Raw genomic sequence first — 12,407 nt, 5'->3', positions numbered from 1 at the left:
GTTATTGTGAATGATGATGTTTATTTGGGTTTACTCAGGCAACACTGGGGCTTGGTACTGCCGAAGAAAGAAGTATACTTTAGTGTAATATAGGAAACAAGAGTCCTGTTTTGAAGGGCAATGTTGTATAGTTTGATTATTTGTGTAGGTTGATCTGGGTTTTATTTTTTTGGATATGTTCTTCATGTTCAAGGTTTATGTGAATTAAGAGAGAGATCAATACCACTTTTTGATCTTGTTTCTCTTATATTTTTGTGCTATTTTTTGTTTTGGAAGGAGAGAGACATAAAATTTGAGCAAAAATACCTATTTACCCTTGATTTTAATAGAGGTGGGTTACGAAAAATAAACGGATCATATCTCAGGTGGGTTAAGTGATACTTTTCAAACTACAGATAGGCAAAGTGATTTTCGTCAAAATCACAGGTGGGTTTAGTGTAGTTATCCCTAAATAATAATTTATAAATAAATGAGCAATCTCACTCAATGATCGAATATCTCTCTATTTGGCAAATTAGTTTTCCTGCGATGATATAAAGGAAATGACGAGCCAAGTACCAAAAGCGCTCTCTCTTCAGGAGGAAGCAGAGCTCATTCGGAGCAACAAAAAGATTAAGGAAGGGCACCATGCGAGTTTTGAAGGGGGAGAGCTCAAATATTGGACCGAGACTTGACCGTAGTATCGTTGGTAAGTCTTTTAGAGACAAACTGGTAGGGGAAATTCCAGGCACTTATACTCAAGCCTTTGACCTCATTGATATGGTGGAAGAAGATGAGGTTGTCTTGGACGATGATGATGAGGTGGGGAGTCTTCGAGCAGGTTTCGCAGCGGTTAAGCTATCCCAGTTCACGAAACAGAGGATTCGGGCACCATGGTCCAAAGCTTTCATAGTTAAGGTGTTTGGGCGACCTGTTTGTCTCAACTACATTCAAATGAAGCTAATGGCTCTTTGGAAGTTGGCAGGCAGGCTTGAATGCGTCGACCTCGAGAAGGACTTCTACTTGGTATGTTTCTCACTCAAGGATGATCATGACGCCGTGTTAAGGAAAGGCCCATGGTTCTTAGGGGAACACTTCCTATCCATTAGGCCATAGGAGCCAAATTTTAAAGCTGAAACGGCAAACGTATCGTCAGTAGCAATCTGGATCAGATTTAATGGCCTTCCCATTGAGTACTATGATGCAAAAGTTCTTAAGGAGATTGGTGAGGCTGTTGGTAAAGTCTTGAGGATCGACACACGCACTGCATCAGAAGCAAGGGGGCGTTATGCGAGGCTCTGTGTTCTGATTGATGTAGACAAACCCCTCATTACAACGGTTCTTATCGAAAAACTAGAGCAATAGGTTTTGTATGAAGGGATCCAAAAGTTGTGCTTTGAGTGTGGTAAAGTCGGTCATTGGAGGGAGTTTTGCCCTTTCATTGTCTGTGGTCCCCAGTCACCAGAAATGGGGGCGCCGGAATGTCATTTTGCACCGGTTTTTGAACCATGCAACAAGCATGAACCAGGTGCTTCTGCCAGCTCAGATAGTACAATAGGGGACACACAAAAGAGAGACGTACATGATGGGGACTACAGTTCGTGGATGGTGGTGTCACGCAGAAGGAATGGACACAAAAGTCCAAAAAACCATAGTACGTGGGTGGACAAGGCGGGACCACCTTTGTTGACTCGCACGCCACATACCACCTCAAAGTACATTGGGCCATCAAAGGATTACAAATGCAAACTTATCGTGGACCCTAATCCATTCGGGCCCAACTTGTCCAAGCTTCAAGCTAGTGGGCTCACAATACAAACTAGCAGTGATTTAGGCGCAGGTTTAGCCCAACCAAGCTTGGCATTTGGGGCTTTAGTGAAGGCAAAGAAGAAAAATGCCCATGCTAGGGATTTAAAAAAAACCTCAAAAAAATTCCACTGATAAGAAACAGCCGCTCCACCTAAATATTTCTTCGTGGAAAGCAAATGGAGGGAGCTCTTCCTTCAATCCAAAGTTTCAGTTCATTAGTGCAGCAAACGTGGGTAATACTGTTGGAAGAAGTGATCAATGTGAAAGTGGAAAGGTGTGTCAAGCTGGCACTCTTGAAGGCGTGGGTATTTCCTCCTTTCACTGTGAAGAGCTTCAGAATAGGGACTCTCGCTTTGGTCGCCATCGGCAAGAAATTAGAGGAGGAGAGGAGGCAAGCTTGGGAGGAGATTCTTCAGATTTTGCTATTGTCAATGTTGAGTACAATGAACCAGCCGGGAATAGTGATTCGGCTAGAATGGAATTTGAAGGAGGGAGTGACAGCCCTACCTCAAATTGATAAGTGTTCCACCCTTCTTCTTTATCTCAAAATGAATATTATCATTTGGAACAGTAGGGGCGCTCTGAAGCCCAATTTTCAGAGCTATGTGAGAGAGCTTAGTTAGGCTCACAACCCAGCCATTATGGTGATTATGGAAACCCACGTAGGTGGCGCTAGAGCTAAAGAGATCACAGATAGACTTCCTTTTGATGGAGCGATCCACACTGAGACCATTGGGTAGGCCGAAGGTCTATGGTTGCTTTGGAATTCAGATAGAGTTGAAGTTAACCCCCTTGTAAACACTGAACAAGAGATTCACGTGGTAGTAAAGGTACGTACCCTAAATACTAGCTGGCTCCTCTCTGCTGTCTATGCAAGCTCGAGAATAGCTGAAAGGCGCATTCTCTGGAATAATCTCCTCTCTGTAGCTGAATTAAATAATTTGCCTTGGTTATTAGCTGGTGATTTTAATGAACCTCTTGTAAGTAGTGATAAATTTGGTGGAAGGGCTATAAATATTAACAATTCTCTGCAGTTTAAAGATTGTTTAGACAAGTGCAATATGGTGGACTTGGGGTTCTCGGGTCCAAGATATACCTGGACCAACAAATGAGAAATCAATGGGCTTATCCAGGAACGCATTGATAGATTTTTTGTCACTTCGGATTGGTGGCACCTCTATCTTGAAGCCCAAGTTACTCACCTCACCAGGCAGCACTCTGATCACTGTCCAGTTATTTTAGAATCATATCTTAGAAGGCCGATGCAACGACCTCGCCCTTTTGTTTTCCAAAGTTTCTGGCTGTCTGATACCTCCTTCCCGGGTGTTGTCTCATCCTCCTGGTAGGCAGGTTCTAGCTTAACAGAGGCTGTTGAAAATTTTGCCAAGAAAGCCTCTACTTGGAATAAGACACATTTCGGAAACACTTTTGCAAAAAAAAAAGAAGAATTCTGGCTAGGCTGAATGGTGTTCAACGTGCAATTACTATTAGCCCCACCTTCTCTCTTCTTCAGTTGGAAAGTAAATTACAATTAGAACTTGATCAGATATTGGATTAGGAACAAGAGCCGTGGGCTCTCAAGTCTCGGATTAACTGCACTGTTCAGGGGGATCGCAATACCTCGTTCTTTCATTTGTCCACCTTAGTCAGAAGGAAAAGGAACAGGATTACAACTATAAAAAATAGAGTGGGGGAGTGGCTTTTGGACGAGGAGGAAATAACAAATTTTATCCAGAGAGGGTTTGAAGACATTTACTCCACTTCTCATATTTTTTTCCCCTCGGCTCAATTCATCTAGTTCTCAATGGCAGGCAGCTTTTCCTAATGAAGTTTGGGATAGTCTAGGGCGAGAGGTGTCGATGGAAGAGATTAAGGCTGCCTTATGGTCCATGAAAGCTTTTAAGGCCCTTGGTCCAAATGGCCTCCATGCCAGTTTTTTCCAACGCTTCTGGTTGATAGTTGGAGACTTTGTAGTTAAAGAAATCCAGGAAAGTTTTAAGGAGAAGAGGGTGCCTGAGATTCCGAATAGGACGTATATCGCTCTCATTCCTAAAATGCAGGGTCCGGAATCGCTCAATAACTACAGGCCTATTAGTTTGTGTAACTCTGTTTATAAATAATCACCAAGGTTATTGTGGCAAGACTGAGGCCACATCTAGATTAAGTTGTTAATCCGCTCCAAACAGATTTTGTGCCAAACAGGAGAGGTACTGATAATGCTATCATAGTTCAAGAATTGATTCATATGATAAGTAAGGCGAAGGGCAAAGAAGGGTACATGACAATTAAAATCGATTTGGAGAAAACTTATGACTAGCTAGAGTGGAGTTTCATTAGAGAGATGCTCATGAGGATTAACCTTCCTCAGGATTTTATTCAGCTTATCATGAGCTGCGTCACCTCTGTATCCACTTCTATTCTGTTTAATGGGGGAACTTTGGAGAGCTTTCATCCTTCTAGAGTTATTAGATAGGGTGACCTCTATCTCCTTATCTCTTCATTATTTGTATAGATTTCTTGAGTCAACTGATTGAGGAAAAGTGTAGCGAAAAGCTTTGGACTCCTATTAAGTCTTCTAGGAATGGACCGGCTTTTTCTCATCTTATGTTTGCAGATGATGTTGTTCTTTTTACAAAGGCTAATCAGGTGAACTGTTCCACAATTAGAGATGTGTTGGACTTATTTTGCGACAAATCAGGCCAATCATTAAGTGAAGCTAAAACAAGGGCGTTTTTCTCCCCAAATGTCGACATTGACATTAGAGAAGCTCTCTGTGATATTCTCGGGTTCCAATCTACTCCCTCTTTAGGAAAATACCTGGGCATTGCCATTAGGCACTAGGGGACCTCCAGCCAAGATTTCAATTTTGTTCTTGACCGGGTTAAGCAAAAACTAGCTGGGTGGAAAGCAAATTTATTGTCCATGGCTGGTAGGGTCGTTCTCATTCAATCTTCCTTATCTACGGTCCCTGCATACGTCATGCAGTGTGCCCAATTACCTGGGAAAGTGTTGGAGGGCATTGATAGAGTCAACCAGAACTTCTTGTGGGGCTCAATTGAAACATCCATGAAAATGCATTGAATTGGATGGGAAAAGGTAACTAAGCCCAAAAATCAAGGGGGTCTAAGTCTCCAAACGGCTAAAGAGAGGAATACTTCTCTCTTGGCCAAACTGAATTGGCGCTTCAATATCGAGACAGAGGCTCTATGGACTCGAGTCCTTAAGAAAAAGTATTGTAATTCTCGAAGGCTTGGTTCCAGCAACAGTGAAAAACTTCCCTGCTCCCGGGTGTGGACAGCCATGAAGAAGGGGAAGGATGTTTTCCAGAGAGGTGCAATGTGGACTATTGGAAGAGAAAGCAAACTTAGTTTCTGGTTTGACAGATGGTCAAACTAAGGACCCCTCCGAAAGGTATTGCAAGGTCCCCTAACCAGAGAGGAATATCAGCTAGAAGTTCAAGATGTAGTGTTGGAGGGTGGCTGGAGGTGGGATGCCATATCCATGGTTCTACCTAAAGATGTCCTTTTGGGTGTCCAAGCAACCCCTATTGTTATTGCTGCAAGAAGCAGAGATAAGTTTACATGGGTAGGGACTCCTAATGGATTATTCAGCACACACAGTGCCTATGCTCTAGCCGTGGGGCTAGAAAATTCTCAAATCTTCAGAGGGCAGTGGATATGGAAGACTATTGTTATCCCAAAAATCCAACTATTTTTGTGGAAATGTTATCATCACAGTATTGGAGTCAAAGCCAATTTATATGCTAGAGGGGTGGGCACAGACACTCTCTGCCCTCTATGCCAGCAAGCCACTGAAACCATCCCACATGCTCTCTGTGATTGTACAGTTGTTAAATTGGTGTGGCAGCAATTAAATGCGGAAGCGTTGGATCCTTCCTTCTTCAGAAGTGAGCTGTTGGAGTGGTTGGAACAAAATGGCAGGAAAAACCACGCCACATCCCATAGTCCTATTCCTTGGAGATATACCTTCCTTTTTCGCATATGGGTAATATGGCTGAAGTGTAATTCCTGGGTTTTCCAAAACAAAAAATCTCATCATAGTGCAGCGGTGGAGATTAGACATAGAACTCTTGAGTTTTACCTCTATGGTTTGGGTCCAAAAAATTTGTTCAGACTGATCGAAAAGCACATTAGGTGGGAGAGGCCGAATCAAGGTTGGATGAAGTTGAATACTGACGGTTCATCGTTAGGAAATCCTGGAACTGCAGGAGGCGGTAGTGTTGTTCGAGATGAGCAAGGAAACTGGATCGTTAGCTTCGCGAGGAATATCGGGAGAACTACCAGTTATGTAGCAGAGCTGTGGGCTCTTTGGGATGGGCTCCAATTATGCCTAGAAAAAAATTTTTGATTGTGGAAGTAGAGTTAGACGCCAAGTGTGTTGTCGATGCTTTATCAAACCCCAATTAGTCTTATGTGAGGGGGGAATGGGCAGAATAATCATGGGTAAGAGGAGTATTTGGTTAGTTAGACAACGCGTGAAACTATAAAGGAAACTAGGCATCTCGAGTTTTAGAAAATCGAGATCCATTTACATAAATCTCGAGTTTTAGAAACTCGAGTTCCATGCAAAAAAAATTATAGTTTTATTGCCCCTATAGTGGCGTTTTTAAGTCTTATAGTGACGTTTTAAAGCCCTATAGCGGCGTTTTTCTGCAAAAATTTTTCATTAGTGCTCAATACCAAGTTCAGTGAGCCCTATAGTGGCGTTTTTATGCCCTATACTGACGTTTTAAAGCCCTATAGTGGCGTTTTTCTGCTAAATTTTTTTTATAACTCCATTTTTAAGCCCTATAGTGACGTTTTTAAGCCTTATAGGGGCGTTTTCTGAACTCGAGTTTTTGAAACTCGATTTTCACTTGGATTTTTTTTACAAATCAAACCTCAAAAACTTGATTTTTATCTTGGAACTCGAGTTTTAGACACTCGAGATGCTAGTTTTCAAAATTCTTTTGCAACGTGACAACTAACTAAATTTTTTAATATTTATTGTTATTTAGAAAAAAAATTCCTTATGTGAGCCAATCTGCCCTGTTGGATGATTGTCGGCAATTAAGCACCAAGTTCAGCCACATTCGCTTTAACCACTGCTATCGCGAAGCAAATCGATGCGCAAACGGAATGGCTAGAAAGGGCACTGCCCAAAGTGAAGATTTTACTTTGTTTAATAGTCCGCCTGTGGACTTAGAAACTAGCTTTTATTTTGATCTGAATGGCCTGTATACAGTGAGACGCTGCTCTGTTTTCTCGGGTTCCTAGTTTTAATGAATTATTCCTTTTTACCAAAAAAGAAAAAGAAAAAGCAAGATGACTTTTGTGGCTTGTTCAAGTACCTCATTTAATGAGGTGTCCTATAGAATGTGGGCTGGACTACAATGGTGCCATGCCCCAACATTGTAAACCGACATAATTTGACTAATAACTAATTTAGTTTAAAATTGGTAGTATAATTTGGCACAACGGGGCCTAAAATCCGTAATAGAATGATTTTTTTTGCACGGCATGTTGTCATATATGAATGAAGCATGCTTATTGAAAGAACCAAAAGATTATAAAAGAAACAATTAATTAAGGTAAACGAAAAGAGAAATAATATATCCATAATATTTTCACAATATTTTTACAATAAATTTTAAGTAGTAGGTTACTACTGATTGTTATTGTTGGAGCAAAAATAACAACTAACTACCTATAATTTGTTGTAAAAATATTATTGATGATGCTGAGATTGTCAGTCAAGATGTTCGTCCAGGGTAATCTCGTCCTCTGCTGGTTTTAGCCCTGGGGTGCAACACAAAGTAAGAGTCACCGGTGGGGGTGTTGCCCACAACGCCTCCGATGATTAAGTTAGATGAGCACAACAACCAGAGGAAAGCAAGTAAAACTAAAATGAAGAGTGAATAGAATGATTTTTTTTCTTACCCCCCTTGGAGATTGCCTGAGGATATATATATATATATATATATATATAGAGCCCTTCTAGCCGTTAGCAGGGTCATTATGAGGGCATTATTGCTTAGGTTCGTAACGCCTGAGCCAGATGTCAAGTTAACCGGCTTTTCTTCAACGGAATTGGCGTTAAATGCTGCTACTCGTAACGTCGTCCTTAGCTGGGTTGGTCAGGTGGCGTTTCTCAGTATCGTGATGATAATGATACCGTCCTTATTGATCGTCCATATACAGTGGACGATTTTATTAAATTACGGGCCCATCAGCTGCCCCCCATTCCCAGGTCGTCTAGGTCCTGGACGATCCCGGGAATACAAATCGTTTTTTTTTTTTTTTTTTTTTTTTTTTTTTTTTTTTTTTTTTTTTTTGTCGCTTGGGAATGTGTTCTCTGCATTAACTGCCTTGTGGCGGCGTGGCACACTCTGCGGCCACGTGTCAAAAAATGACTGGTGGGGAGGCATCGTTTCCGGCGAAGGTCTTTTTGGCTTCCCGCGATTTCCAAGGTACATTTTAACTTCCACTTTTACTAACCTCTTCACTTTTTGTCTTTTAGTTGCCTTCCTATAGTTTTCTTTTTCAGTTTTCTGCCCCTTCTGTGTCATTTGTTGCTGCTGCTCTGCCTCTGTGACTTCAGATATTTTCTCCTTTCCTTTAAGGTGCGTATCCCTTCTTTTGTGCTTCTTTCCTTTTGCTATCTATGCATCTTTGCTTACTTTCTTTTTTCGATATGCACATTCCCTTCTTAATGGTAGGTTATTCTGATTTTGAGAATATTTCTCCTTCTATTTCCTTTCTTTTTGCCCGTTTGGGGGGATTTCTAGAACTTTCCGGTGACCGGTATCCACAGTCCGGCGATTTCGCGGTAGGGGGGTGTGGTCTAGATTTAGTTTTGAGAGATTTACACCCATTGTTACAGCGGTCACTTTCTTGGTTTAAATCTACCCGCGAGGTTTTTAGGGGGGAAAAATGGGTTCTGTTGTGAGGTCCACTGGTTCTGAGGGGGGGTCGTCCTCTGGTGCGGCCGCGGACGGGGCTGTGATGGATACAGCCACCTCCGTGATTCCTCCCTCGTCAACACCATCTACTTCTATCGTCGTCCCCCGTACCTTTCATGCCTTCAAGGAAAAATGTGATTTGAGTGTAGACGTTTTCAGCAAATTTAGGGATAGGTTTCAATTCCCTCCAGAAACTAGGGTTCGTCTGCCCAGAAAGGGGGAAAGGGCTTGCACCTTTGCCCATGGTGAGGTTTGCTTCTACGAGGCTGCCTTCCTGTGTGGTCTGAGGTTCCCCGTTCACCCTTTCATCATGGAGCTTCTAGATCACTTTCAAATTGCCCCCGGGCAACTTATGCCCAATTCTTGGAGAATCGTCATCAGCTGTATGGTGATCTGGACGATCATAGCAGATGGGGAGATGATAACTGTCAACGAACTTACCCACCTTTATCGTCTGAAAGGGTCTAGGGAGTTTGGGTATTACGAGCTCGTTCCTTGGGATAGGAGATCTCGTCTAATAGTGGATCTCCCTTCGTCCTTCCACTACTGGAAGTCGAGGTATTTCTTCGTGTGTGGAGATGGTTGGGAGACATTGTCAGATGACTTCTGGGGGCATGTCCCCAGGATGCTGCGACGGTGGGAGACCCCTCGTCTTGGTGCGTTCGTCTTTCATGCTCACCTTCTTCCCTACTCATGGAAGTCTCCTTTGTTCGTCCTTACAATTTTGAAACTTCTCTTTCTTGTGCAGTGAAAACACGCCCTGATCTGAAAAGCCAATTTAGGGGGAGAGTTCAAGAGGCGATTAGGTACGCGAAGACGATCGACGACTTTGACGAGCTCGTTGATCCACGTACTCTATCCCGTCACTGTCTGGGGCCAGAGCCTTCCATATACGTCCTTCAGGCAATCGATCGAGAGCAACGAAAGTGTGAGTAGTCTTGACGCATAGGGTCGTCTTACTTTTCCTTATTCTTCTGACTCTTTCCCATTTGTTGCTGTAGAAATGACGAGTAAATTCAACGAGGACATGTATGCCAAGATCAAGGGGAAGAAGAATGAACCCCTTTCGAGCATCGGGCAGAAGACCCTGAAAATTACGGATAGAGAGAGAGACAGAACGAGAGAGAGAGAGACGACGGAGAGGGGCTCGTCCACCCCTACTCTGGACGAGACAAGGACTGCTTCTCCAGCCATTTCTCTTGAGGAGGTTCTTGCTCCCAAGCGTCAAAAAGTGAGCAAGAAAGGGAAAGAGAAGGTTGGATCCTCGATCTGGGAGGATGCTGATGCTGCCGTTGCCCGGGCCAACGAGTTCCTTACCCCTGACGAGAAGAGGGAGATTTCGCTCGTGCCTTCTCATCAGATGGTGAACCAGCAAGTCCATAAGCTCGTGCAAGTATCTTTTGAACCGTTCCTAGTCATTTTTCAAGATACAAGTGTACACGAACTCATATATGTTTTAAGTTTTTGCTCACAGGTACTGGGGGAGACCATGCACCTTACCTCCCAATTTCTAGCGAGCGAGGTGAAGGCTGTTATGGCTGGTTCGAAGGTGGAAGCTCTGGAGGCTAAGGCGTCAATCCTGCGCAAAGATCTGATCGCTGCAATGGACGCTCAAAATACTTCCGCAGAGCAGGTTAAAGCTTTGACCGCTCAATTGGAAGCAGAACGGTCGCAAGTAAAGCATAAGGACGAGCTTCTTGCTGCTGCGGGCCAGAAGATGAAAGCAGCTGTGGCCAAGGCCGTCCTTGCCTTTCAAACGACCGACGAGTATAATACCATCCTCTTCCAGTGGTATTTTAAGGGTTTCAAGCTGCTGAGGAGATATATGATGAAGCATGGCCAAGGAGTTAACCTAGACGACCTCGATTTTGAAGCAGTCGATAAGGAGATCGAGGCGGATGAGGCTGCTTCGACGGCTCAGGGTCCAACGGCTTCAGGCGAGGATCCCCCAGCTGCTGACGAGGGTGGAGATGATCTTCCCGCACAGTAATTAGTTTTTTATGTAATGTGTGTGTGTTTTTTTTTTTTTTTTGTATGCCCCTTGTGTTTTGGGCTGTCAAGGGAAAACAATTATCTTGGTCCCCGTATGTTTTGGGGTTTTTCTTTCCTTTCTTTTGAACAGTTTGCCTTTTCTGGCGCATATATATATTTGTTACGTTTATGTTTTTCTTTCATAACTGTCGTGAAAAGAACTTTTTCTTTGTACTTAGAAAAAATCTTTACTTGGAAATATCTCCTCGTCTCTTCAAAGAAAAACTTCTTCGTCCTTCTGTGGACTTGGGAAATTTAAACATTTCCTTTTGTTACTCGGGCGACATGCGCCTTTTGGGTAAGTATCATCGTCTCTGTAGATCTGGACAATGTTTTATTCCCGATGTGGGTTTCATTGTCTTTTTGACCTGGACGATCCCTATTTCTCTTTTATTCCTTTTGCGAGTTGAACGATGAGGGCATTCTTGCTGAATTCGTCTTTTTGATCTGGACGAGGTAAATCCTGTCTGAGGATACCATCGCCTTTTTGATCTGGACGAATGATTGTTCAGTTTCGTAAAAGGTGATCTGAATACAATGAACTTTATTGGACGAGATGATTAAAATGCTGGATGATTATTGATTGAATCCTGAATAACCACTTATACAAGAGTATGCAATTCGCAGAAGATAATGCATGTAAATAACTTGCTTTAATGGAAAATGTGGTACAATATTATAGTAATTTCCTATAATGGGGCCACGGATCATTTCCTGTGATACCTTTTTAGATGCTCGATGTTCCATGGACGAGGCAACTTGTTTCCGTTCAGGTCTTCTAGATGATAGCTCCCTTGTCGTGAATAGTGGACAACTCGGTAAGGCCCTTCCCAGGTTGGGTTTAATTTTCCTTGAGCAGGGTCCTTTGTTGCTGAGGTTACCTTTCTGAGGACGAGGTCACCAACGTTGAATCTTTTCAATTTTACCCTTTGATTGTAGTATCTCGCCATTTTTTGCTGGTACCTGGCCATTCTTTGGGAGGCCCGCTCTCTAACTTCATCCAGACCATCTAGGTTCATTCTTAACTCGTTTTCGTTGCTTCTTTCGTCAAAGAATTCCCTTCTTGTGCTTGTGAGGCCAACCTCAACTGGGATGACTGCCTCCGCGCCATATGTTAGGTTGAAGGGGGTTTCTCCAGTTGGTGTTCTTGTCGTCGTCCTGTAAGCCCATAAGACGCTTGGCAGCTCTTCTGGCCATGCTCCCTTTGCCTCCACTAACCGGGACTTGATGGACTTGAGCAGGGCCCGGTTAGTCACTTTTGTTTGCCCGTTAGCCTGTGGATGCCCTGGTGAAGAGTATTTGTTCTTGATCCCTAAGCCTGAGCAAAATGACCTGAACTTTTGGCTGTCGAACTGACGACCGTTGTCAGAGATAATTGTCCTTGGAATCCCGAACCTGCAAATAATATTTTTCCAGACAAAGTTTTGTACCTGAGCTTCTGTGATCGTTGCAAGAGCTTCTGCTTCGACCCACTTTGTAAAATAGTCAATTGCAACCAGCAGGAACTTTACTTGTCTTTTTCCCTGTGGTAGGGGGCCCATGATGTCGATACCCCACTGCGCGAAGGGCCAGGGCGAGGAGATAGCCGTCATCCTTTCTCCTGGAACTCGCTGGACGTTCGCATATC

Source organism: Quercus suber, unplaced genomic scaffold (genome assembly GCF_002906115.3).
Source record: "Quercus suber isolate HL8 unplaced genomic scaffold, Cork oak 2.0 scaffold_157, whole genome shotgun sequence".
Classification (NCBI taxonomy): Eukaryota; Viridiplantae; Streptophyta; class Magnoliopsida; order Fagales; family Fagaceae; genus Quercus; species Quercus suber.
This window is presented reverse-complemented; position numbering follows the sequence as displayed.